Below are 11,323 nucleotides of genomic sequence, written 5' to 3' on the forward strand. Positions count from 1 at the left end.
GGACTTCCGGCTTAGAGGTGAATTTTGCATGAACTGTTTTATTATTTTGTTTGTCTTGATCAGCAAAGCAGAAACGCCACTAAGAATTCTGTCTTATCGGGCAGGCCGGCGCTGTGCCGATGTAAACGAGGTTCTTGGAGTGTGCAACCTGCACTGCAGAAATAAAAGAGAAACCTCTGTCTGAGGAACGGCTGGGCTCAAGAGTTCGCTCTCTGGGGATTGCGTGTTTCCATTATTCTGGATGACTTTTAGGGGAAGGGATGAGTGTACACCTGCCGTGTGCCCCTCCTCCCGGCCCCGTAACATTCCCTGACGTATAACAAATCCCATTGTTCTAACTCTGCGCCCTCTGCCAGTGCATAGAAATCCAGATGTGCAGAATTCCTAGCTGGCCCAGGCCCTCTCACACATAGCTCCGCTAATGCACCTCGCACTTGGTCTGCAGCTAGCCCAGTCACATCCCACCCACACAGCTCCTTCCCTCTAATACCCATTCCCAGTGCCCCGCAAAACTCTGCCAGTGTCATTCACAGCTCGCACCTTGGGCCGAATCCTGAGCACGTGCACTTCCCGCTGAAGAAAAGATTTGGCAAAAGCTGCCAATCAAACAAAAAAAGACCAGAGTGTAGCAGTTTTATGATATAAGGGGGTTGAGCTGAGGATGCTATTTCACTCATGGCCTGGGCCCAGGTCTCTGTAACAGGCTGGTACATTATACGCCGGTTCTATCTACCGGTAGGTCCCCCACACTAACTTAGCTTTACAAAACCTTCTTCCCTGGAAGCAGCTCTCCTCCTATAGGAAGGATTGAACATCACCAGAACAAGGTTGCTGGTGAAAGGGACTTGATGCTAAGTTAAATGTAGTGGGAACCCAAAGTAATGGCACTAGAATGAGAATGGTTATGTCTTCAGGGCCCAAAGGCTGGTCAGAGCAGGGTGAAGCTCTCACTGTGCACAAGAGGAAAGATGGTCCAGTGTTTAGGGTACTTGCCTAGAAATCAGAAGACCTAGAGTCAATACCATGCTCTGCCACAGGCTTCCTGTGTGAGCTTGGTCAAATCATCTAGTCTCCTCGCCTGTAAAATGAGGATAACAGCCCTGCCCTATCTTAGAGGGTTATTGTGAGGTGCCCAGGTACTGTGGTGACCGGTGCCATAATAAGCCCCTAAGATGCATCTCTTTCCAGAGGTGGCTGGCTCATTTCATGCCATAGGATACCTGATGGGTACCTTTTCCACACTGAGGGTCTCTCTTGCTCTCCAGAAGAATGAAGCTAGCGCCACTTAAGTGGAGAAGCCAATAAATCCTGCTCATTTATCCCACGTGTGTTTGTGAGCACACACATCTCAGCTCTTCCCCATCAATTCCACTCGCTGCATCCATTACTGTTATTACCGTGATTAAAAAGCAATCACAGGGAATCTTCTTCCGGTCCTGAAATTACCGAACACCTCTCCATTCCAGCTCCTAAGCATGAGGCAAGGAAGTTACAGCCTCAGCCCGCACTCCCTTCTCTGTGACTCCGGGAGAAAATAATGAACGTCAGCTCCTGGGAATGAACCTCAATGCCAGCCAGCCTCAGAGCCAGCGCAGTAGCATGGGGATCGAATAATGAACCTTACAGCTGCAGGACTGTGTACTCCCAGCTTAGCGAATATAGTCAGAGCCAGCCCCGAGAGACAAAATAATGAACCTCCCGCCCGGGAGTGTGCTCCACGCTCACAGCCCTGCCTGACGCCCAGCTCTGTGACACTGGGACAGAGCCTCATAGAAAGAGACAAGCCCCAACCAAAGCTGGATCTACACAGCCCTGAGCTTTGGGGAAGTTCAGACCTGGATTCATGCTTCGATGCTTGCTCCCAAGCATTATGAGAGCCCCCTCAAAAAGTTTTGAGGTCCAGTTCACCACCAGGCCCCTCTAGGAGCTGCAGAACCAGGTTGGAAATCTGACAAGAACAGAGATTTTCAGTGTTTCCAGTCCCAGCGAGAACAGGTGCAGGGCTGGCCTTAAATTTTGCCAGACCCTGTGCAACATAAGACATGCAGGCCCCAAACCACATCCCTCTTCCACACCTAATATATAGTGAAAGCAGCTGCTCAGGTCAGGGACACTTGATGTCAGAGGGTGCAGGACGGCGGTAGCCTCTGGGGTGGCAGGCCAGCATGCTTTTGGGTGCTTCCAGACATTGGCTGATTAACTCCAGACTATTTTAAAGCCAGATCACCACTGCCCAGGGGCTCCCCTCATGTAGCCTTTCCTCGGTTGAGATTCTAAGGGAGAGAAAGGAAACAAACTACAAGGAGAACATAGCCATGGTGATGAGCATCTCATGGCCAGCCAGCAGCGGGAGGGCGATGGAGCTGGTGCTGAGGGCCCTGCAGCTTGGCTGTTAGAGGAGGGAGTGGATGGAAAAATTCAGAATAAGGGTTGTGTGGAGGAAGACAAACCAAGAGGGCTCTTCCCAGCTCTGCCAAAAGGTCCCATTGGTTGAGACATTCAAGACAGACCCAGTTATTATTCACAACACAGCTCCAACTCTTCCCGCCTGGGAATTATTCTGCTGAACTCCCTACGAAACCCAGGAGACTCCGGATCTAGAGTCTTGGCACTGAGGAGGGGTTTCTCCTCAGCAGCTTAGCAGTAAAGACTCCTTGGCGGACAATAGCCCTGGCTCCCCCTTGCCCTGCACTTTGAGCGGTTGATTTACAGCCCTGCCACGTCAGTGTAAACCGCTACCATTCTGGTTTGCGGCACTACCACTTAGCGCTGGCCCGAGGGACAACAAAAGGGGCAAGATGACAGAGCACCGGGCCCTCTTGTCACTGCTCCCCGATGTGCCAATGCCAGCGGCGGGGAACATCCCGGAGAAGCAGGGAGGAACATTCAGACACCTCCACCTCTAAGGGGAGCAGACAGAAAAAGGCCATCGCTGCCTTTCCCACGCATCTATTCCCATAGCACTGGGGGAATTCCAGGTTTGTAAGACACGAGCATCCAATAGGTGTCAGCATTAAACTGCCGTTCAGTTATAGCACCTTCTGTGCTGCACATCCCTGTTGCTGGGCCCTTCTGGGGATTATCGTCCCACGCTGGATCAGCATTAACCCTTCGAGATACTTCATTTCGACACGGCACTTGGTGAATTAGCCGCACGACTGCTACTGGCAGGGAGCGCAGACAAACAGCTGCATGCCTCAGTCGTCTCTCTTACCTGCTCGGGCTGAGAACTAGATGGCAGCATGGTACTGTGGGTCATCTTCTTCTCAAAGGAGGCTGCAACTCCGGTGTTGCAGGGCTGTGTGTACAAGCACGTTGCACCTCTGTTTCACCACGAGGTACCCAGGAATTACACGGCAAAAGCCTGTTGTCCAAAGAGGGGAACCAGACTAGACCTAGGAAAGTGGCACTTGAATCAAAGGCGGCAGCGGTTCTTCAGAAAGGGGTGGATGAGCTGCCTACCATGCGGACCACTGCTGTCCCATTGTTTCCCTGTGCTCCCCTGTCCATCTGTATCCATCCCTTGTCTTTTGTCTTATACTCAGTTCTTTGGGGCAGGGACTGTCTTGTTGTTTGTACAGCACCCAGCACAATGAGGCCCGGGCCATGACTGGGGCTCCTGGGTGCTACAGCAATACAAACAATATACGAGCCGCACCAGGTCTGAACGGTGAAGCTGAGACCTGAATGCAGACTCCTCCTCTCTCACAGTCCAAGGGAGCTAAGGTGGAGTGAAGGCTGCAGCCCACACGCTGGCTGGTGGCCTTTGTACCCTTCCTGAATGCAAGTGTCAGAGCCCGAATCCAGCCATTGGAAAACCAGATCAGGTGGAGTTAAGGCTCCTCTGCATGCCCCTTGGGATGCCAGGAAAAGCCTGCCACCCCACTGCACCCTATCCCCTCCTTGCCATCTTCCCATGCCCCCCAGCTCCAAGGCATGACTACCGTCCATACAATTGAATGGGACTCTCCGTCTGGCCTGTGTAGCAGCACAATTGTCACTGGCTGGAAGATCACACTGGACAGGATGAGATGCCTCATCGGAGCCAGATGCACAATCCCCCACTCCCAAACATGGCAGTACAGCCAACTGCTATTATTGCAGAAGGGACAGCGCTGAGGTGGGGTGGAGTGGGCAGCGTGGTCTGAACTGGGCATTCCCTGGTGTCTAACCTTTGTTCTTTGTTTTTTCCTGTAATCAGCATGGTCATCTCTCGCACTATTTGATGCTTTACTTGAAGCACCAGGTCCTGGAAACATGTTCAAATGAGAAGCTGAGCTTCCTTTAAAAATAATTTCTAGCCCTCCTCCTTGCCAAGAGGAGCTGGAAAATGTGACTTGTGCCCGTTAAAAGTGCCGAAAGAAATAAAAAGAACCTATTAATTATTATTATTAAATTGCATGGGTTTTAAGCCAAGCTCACGGTTTCTTGGGGCTTGACTCATGGTTTTTGAACACTGCAATACTATGTAATGCTAAGGCTGTGTTTACACAACAGGCTTCTGCTGACTTAGCTCTGTCAGATAAGGGGGTGAAGACCCCTGCCCAAGATAGCTGTGCTGGCAGAAGTCCCTAGTGTAGACACAGTTACACCGGCAAAGCTGTGCTTTTACTGGCATAGCTTGTTTCGTTCATGGGTGATAGTTTTACTATCCTGCTATAAAATGCATCTTTGGTGGCACAGCTGCGTCTATACTAGGAGTACGTCTACACTGCAATCCATAGTAGGATTGCAGTTTGGGTAGGCATAGCCGGCTAGCTTTACCCACACTAGCTGGATTAAAACCAGCAGTGTAGATAAGAACATAAGAACAGCCATACTGGGTCAGACCAAATGTCCATCTAGCCCAGTATCCTGTCTTCCGACAGTGGTCAATGCCAGGTGCTTCAGAGGGAATAAACAGAGCTGGTAATCACAAAGTGATCCATCCCCTGTCGCCCATTCCCAGCTTCTGGCAAACAGAGGCTAGGGACACCATCCCTTCCCATCCTGGCTCATAGCCATTGATGGACCTATTCTTCATGAATTTATCTAGTTCTTTTTTGAACCCTGTTATAGTCTTGGCCTTCACAACATCCTCTGTCAAGGAGTTCCACAGGTTGACTGTGCATTGTGTGAAAAAATACTTCCTTTTGTTTGTTTTAAATCTGCTGCCTATTAATTTCATTTGGTGGCCCCTAGTTCTTGAGTAGGGCAGCATGGGCTGTACAAGCACACTGGGGATTCTAGGTACATACACACCCTGCTAGCCCGCACTGAAGCCTGCGTCCCCATGACTGCACTGTTATTTTTAGCTGTGCTACGGCAGGTATGCCTGGCCATGCTGCCATCACACCTGGGATTGCAATGTTGACATACACTAGGAGCGTTTTGCCAGCACAGTATTCCAGACATCCTAGACTGGTGAAGCGTTCCTAGCACAGACGTAGCCTAGTGTTCTTGTAGGGGACATTTGGGCAATACCTCAGCTCGCCAGTGGTTGAATTTGGGCTTTTACAGCCCTGTTCAGGAAGGTCAGGATGACCCCAGAGCAGCATTGAAGTGTTTGTCTTGTGAATGGACTTTCATGGCATTTGAAGGTGCTCAGCACTGCAGGATTTGACCCTCAATCCACACTAACGTAGGTTTGCACCATAATGGGCTTGAGTTTATTCATACTTATGCTTGGTTGTGTCGTGTTGTCATTCCCGTGACTTAAATGGAGCTATTCTCGATGTGCACCACTGGGCAGGAGATCAGGATAATGTTGGGCGAGATCCTCTGCTAGCGTAAATCAGCATCGCTCCATTGAGGCCAGTTTATACTAGCTGGGGATGTGACCCAATGTCCCCTACACCCCGCAAAGGATGGGCTTCTTATTCATCCCTTTCAGTCCATTCACATCCTTGGCCCCTCTTACCAGAGCAAGTCAGGCCACCGTTTTGTCTTTCTTACATACTGACTATAAAGTTTTAAAATGAACAATTCTTGGGACACATAAACAAGGCTAATAAAATCTAATTGCATGTGAACCTTTCTGTTCTCGCAGTATTTTTTGCCACATAAATTTACCACTTTTTGCATAAAAGAAATAAAATGAAAGTAGCATTTGAATTTGCAAATTAGCAAAGGTAAAATACAGCCTCCTGGTAAAACTACTTGAGGGTTACAAATAGTGACTGGAGACCTTCGGAAGACCCAGAGGTGCTGTTCCAATATGCACCTCAACCTTTAAATCCTTAGCAAGAGCTTATCCAAATCATCGGAAACTCCTGGGTTTAGGATGCTGGAAAATAACCTCCACCCCCACCCATCATCAGTACAGAACCTAAAACCACATTACTGACAACACAGAGGTCGAAGTTGATGGAAGGGGGTCCATTAACTTCAACAGGAGCTGAATCAGGCCGTTAGCAAGACATCACTGCCCTGATGAGTTTACAGTCTAGGGCCTTGAGCCTGCAAACGTTTATGCACTTGCTTAGCTTTACTCATAGCAAGTGATCCCATTGAAGCCAAGTGCACGAGAAAAAACTAAGCTCGTCCGTAAGTGCTTGCAGCACTGGGGCCTGAGGTTATTTGGTGGCAAGTTAGACACATAGGCGCTCAGTACACTATGTAGCTAGTGATATGACACACCCTGTTACCCAAGTGTCTGAGTACCTCCCAGATATTTAGAACTTCATCCTCACACCATCTCAGGAGATAAGGAAATATTAGCCCTATTTTACAGGGCGGAAATGCTGTAGCAGCAACTTACCCCAAGTCAGTGGAAAAGCTGGGAACAGAACCCAGGTTTCCTGGTTCTTGGTTTAGTACCCTCACCAAGAGATCATACTGAGCTACTTCTCCTTGTTTCTTTGTGGTCCCCCACGTGCCTGCCTGTATCCATCTTCTCCCTCTTGTCTTATACCTAGATTGTAAGCTCTTGGGGGCAGAGACTGACTTTTTGATCTGTGTTTGTACAATGCCCAGCACAATGGTGCATGACTGTGGCTCCGGGTGTTACTGAAATAATTCTGATCACATGACCATTCTAGTGCTTCGGCCACCTCACTAGGTTGAGGGGATTGATAACGGTGATGCCTTTGACAGTGAGACATTGGCTTTTTTTCAGCCATTTGCAAAATGCCCCAGGAAACAGCTGTGAATAGTCATGTGCTTGATGTTCTCTAAGCGCAGGAAGAACAAACAGAGGCAGGAGGTAGAAATCCAGGCCTGTGTATTGCATCCACATCTGTGGAGATGCCATCGTCAGCAGGGCCAGATGCTGAGCACCCACAAAGCTCACCAAGGTCAGTGAGCCAAACCCGGAGATGTGTTGAGCATTATAGCCCCTGTTGCTATCAATGGAAGCTGGAGGTGCTCAGCATGCCTGTGATTTGACTGGGAGCCCTTTGGTTTATGAGTCCATGCAATAGCTCTTGGACTCCCTGTAGGACGTCGTCACCTACTCTGCATCCCAGGAGTCTGTTCATTCCATTCTTTGTCCTTCACCCATGCATCAAAACACACTGATTTTCAAGGCATATCATCAGACCTTGCTGGAAATTAGTCCCATGCGACCTCACCTTCTTGGGCCAGACTTAGGGAAAGACAGAGCTTGGATTTGTTTTCTCTCCCAGGCCGAGCTCCTCCTCCCTCACCCGAACATAACGAGCTCTCTCCCACTGCTCAGCCATCCCCTACCCCTCTCAGACGCCCTCCCAAGGCTAGAAGTCTCACACTCCACAGTGCTGTCAACCTCACTCTATGGAGCAGCTCCTGTGCGCAGCTTTTCAGGACACCCACCTCCCTGCCCACTGGCGTTCTTGAGGCAGTGACCTGGAATCATCCGCAGAGGGATGCAAGTTCTGTTGGGAGGTATCTGCTAATTCTCAGTGGCCAGGAAACCCCCGTTTCCTTCCCCAGCACAGCACCCTCTTGGGGTTCAAACCTACGGAAATTCACCAGTCCCCAGGTGACATCCACGTGCAAATTGACTGTTTGCTTAAGACTCAGAAGGCTTGGCCATCTCTCTCTCTCTCTCTCATACACACACACACACACACACCCCTACCTTATCTCCCATCCTGGTCAGAGAATGAACATTTAGTTTTTACTCCGAATTTTCTGAGCATCCCACATATTATGGTGCCTAGCATAATGGGCCCCTCATCTCAGTTGGGGCCTCTCTGTGCTACTGTAGAACAAGTGAGTACTAGAAATAAACATATGATACATTCCTTTACCACTCCAACTCCTTCCTCTAACTGGATGTTTTAAACAGCTCTCAATTAACCTTAGTATCCAAATAGAAGGAAGCGCTGCTGGAAAAGAGCTTAAAGGTTAATATTTCTCCTAACCCATGAGTGAAAGTTTGAACCATACAAAATATTCGGGGATAATTGTGGTAATTAATTTACACGTTTTATCCTACTTAAAACTAATAATCCTATATAACCTCATCAATCATGTATATAGTCCATAAATAGTCTCCATGAACTGTCAAACCAACCAACCAGTACATTAGAATAATAAGTGACAACCTTTTGCCTTTCTCCAGCACCTGCCGTCAGAGTGATCTTAAAGTGCTTTGCAAATATTAATTTTCACCACTTCCATCCTGGGAGGTAGGCAAATATTACCTGCATTTACTAATGGGGACACTGAGGCCTGGCATTTCTAGCATGGAACTCGTCACTGTGAAACACTATTGAGATGAAGAGCTCAGTAGGATTCAAAGCAGGATCGGATATTGCTAGCAAACATATCCAGAGTTATAATAGTAAGGATTAAAAACAACCAAGGGTGAAATCCTGGCTCCACGGGTCAATGGATATTTTGCCATCGACATCAACAGGGCCAGGATTTCACACCAAGAAGTCTGGAAGTGATAGAAACCCTGGGTTTTCAGGGTAGTAACTGACCTCTAATGCAGGTCAGGCACAAACTTTCCCTGGAGTTAGGTTATCCCATAAGGGTTTCTTGCATTTTACCTATCTATCTCATAGAACTGGAAGGGACCCTGAAAGGTCATCGAGTCCAGCCCCCTGCCTTCGCTAGCAGGACCAAGTACTGATTTTGCTCCAGATCCCTAAGTGGCCCCCTCAAGGATTAAACTCACAACCCTGGGTTTAGCAGGCCAATGCTCAAACCACTGAGCTATCCCTCCTCCCGGAAGCAGGGGCAGATGTAGCCTCCCGATTCAATGAGTGCAGACAGGAGGCCCTGGGGTTTGGGCAAGCATGCCTTGCGCTTACCTGCCCTGCGGAGCTGGGCCTGTCTTCCTGCTCAGGCCATTGCAATGTGATGCAGAGGGTCTCAGTGCCACTCAACTTAGGCCTGGCTGCCCCTCTGCCATGATGTCGCAAAGGAGGGGCGGCCGGGCCAAGCCCGAGCAAGCTAGCCGGGCGTGTTGATCCTGTGTGTGCAATTGCACCCACGACCTTGCACTAAAGCTGCCCTTGTCCTGAAGCAGCTGGGCATTGATAGCAACCGTGAAAAAACGGGACAGGGGGTGGGGGGTAATAGGCATCTATATAAGAAAAAGTCCCCAAAAATGGGACTGTCGCTTTAAAAATGGGACATCTGGTCACCCTACTTAGGCTAGACCAAAAATGGACTAGATGTACAATGCACAATGCATAATTTATTCAGATTGTTGCACCTCTCTCCATTTGCCAGTTTCCTATGGAGAGAGAAAGATCGGAACTGTCAGACTGGGTCACTCGTGGTCCATCTAGTCCAGCATCCTGTCTCCAAAAGTGCCCATCATCAGATGCTTCAGAGGCAGGCCCAAGACAAGACAGATGTGGGATCATCTCTCCACCTCCCCCCGCCCAAGAAGGTCTCCTTCTAATCCCGGATAGCTAGAGATTGGTTTAAATCCTGAAACAAGAGGAGGTTTATCCCTTCCAAAACTCTTTGTTTGCATTAACTGTTACAACTCTGCATGTTCTTGTTATCCAATTGTTATCTTAAATGATTCGCACAACACTTCCCACCTACTGTCCTGGGCTGTTAGCAGCTGTCTCTGCAAGGACTGGATATCAGTGATTAAAGCCATGTGGATTGGGTGAACAGGTGCTGGGATTCTATTATTGCGTGCTGTACAGGCAGAAGTCATGTGGTATGTCTCTGTACCCTGCCTGGATAAGCCAAACTCTTAGAATCACCTTTCCGGGCCCAATACCATAACACAAGTATGAAATTTGGCTCTGACTATTTTATCACGTTTACAGCAGAAATTCCTGCCAGTGCACTGGCTTGTTAGAACATTAGTGGAAAGCAAAACCAAAAAGAGGTGCACACAAAAAGTCAGTTGGGTCCTATTAGCCTGAGTCCTGTTCTCTTGCTGCAACCACTAAATCACACTCCCCTCCCAGAGCTGGGAGATAGAACCCAAGAGTCTGGGCTCCCATTTAACCACAAAATCACAATCACAATCTCCTCCCACCTGAGCGAAGAAGAACCCAGGAATCCTACTTCCTAGCCCTCTGTTTTAACATCTAGCTCAAATTCCCCTCCCTGAGCTGGGAGATAGCACTGTAGGGTCCTGACTCCTTCCAACATCTAGGCATGCCCCCATCTTCTCTTACACTGCTTCTTTCAGGCACGTTGAGTCAGCTACTGTCTGAGGCCCCAAGGTGTCTCAAGAGGGAACCTTTAAAGGCCACAGGCCTGTGTGTGTGTGCCCTGACCTGGAGCATCCTTCACAGAAAAGCTTCACTTCTGATTCTCTCTTGCCTCTCAGGACCTCCAGAGGACGATCGCTCCCTGGCTCTGCATTCTCCCACCTACTTATAGATTCCACTGGTATTCTGCTATTGCAAATCCTGCAGGATTTAATATCCACTCTGTAATCTACTGGCACCAATAGGCATTATCTAACTAAACCTTAAATTGAAAATGCTAGTCTTTCCATTTTCCCAGGCCGTCAAGTAGGAGTCAGGGGCTCTTGTAGCCTGATGTAATTCACTCTCCCTCTCATTAAAATACATCAGCGGCCATCCCTGCCGAGATACGCCGCTGGCTAATGTTGTGGGTGCTGGAGGCATGTCAGTACCTGCATGGAACTGGCTGCGGGGGTGGCACTGCCAAGGTTACCCAGCTTAAAGGCCTGCAGCTGGACTCCTGCGCAGTGAAGGACGTGTTGCTGTCGCGTCGCTGCATGCACCGGCAAGAGGAGCTTGTTCAGCGTCCGTTTTCCTGGGGCTCTGAGCAGGAGGGATGAGATCTGTGTTACTTGCATGAGTTAAGTCCGGCATGGCAAGCGCCAGTGATCTAACATGGAGGGGTCTATCCACATCACTGCTGTTACAAAGTCTCTGATTTTTATTACTGTTCAACCCCCACTCCCACA

Source organism: Terrapene carolina, unplaced genomic scaffold (genome assembly GCF_002925995.2).
Source record: "Terrapene carolina triunguis isolate 2854851 unplaced genomic scaffold, T_m_triunguis-2.0 Scaffold374, whole genome shotgun sequence".
Taxonomy (NCBI): domain Eukaryota; kingdom Metazoa; phylum Chordata; order Testudines; family Emydidae; genus Terrapene; species Terrapene triunguis.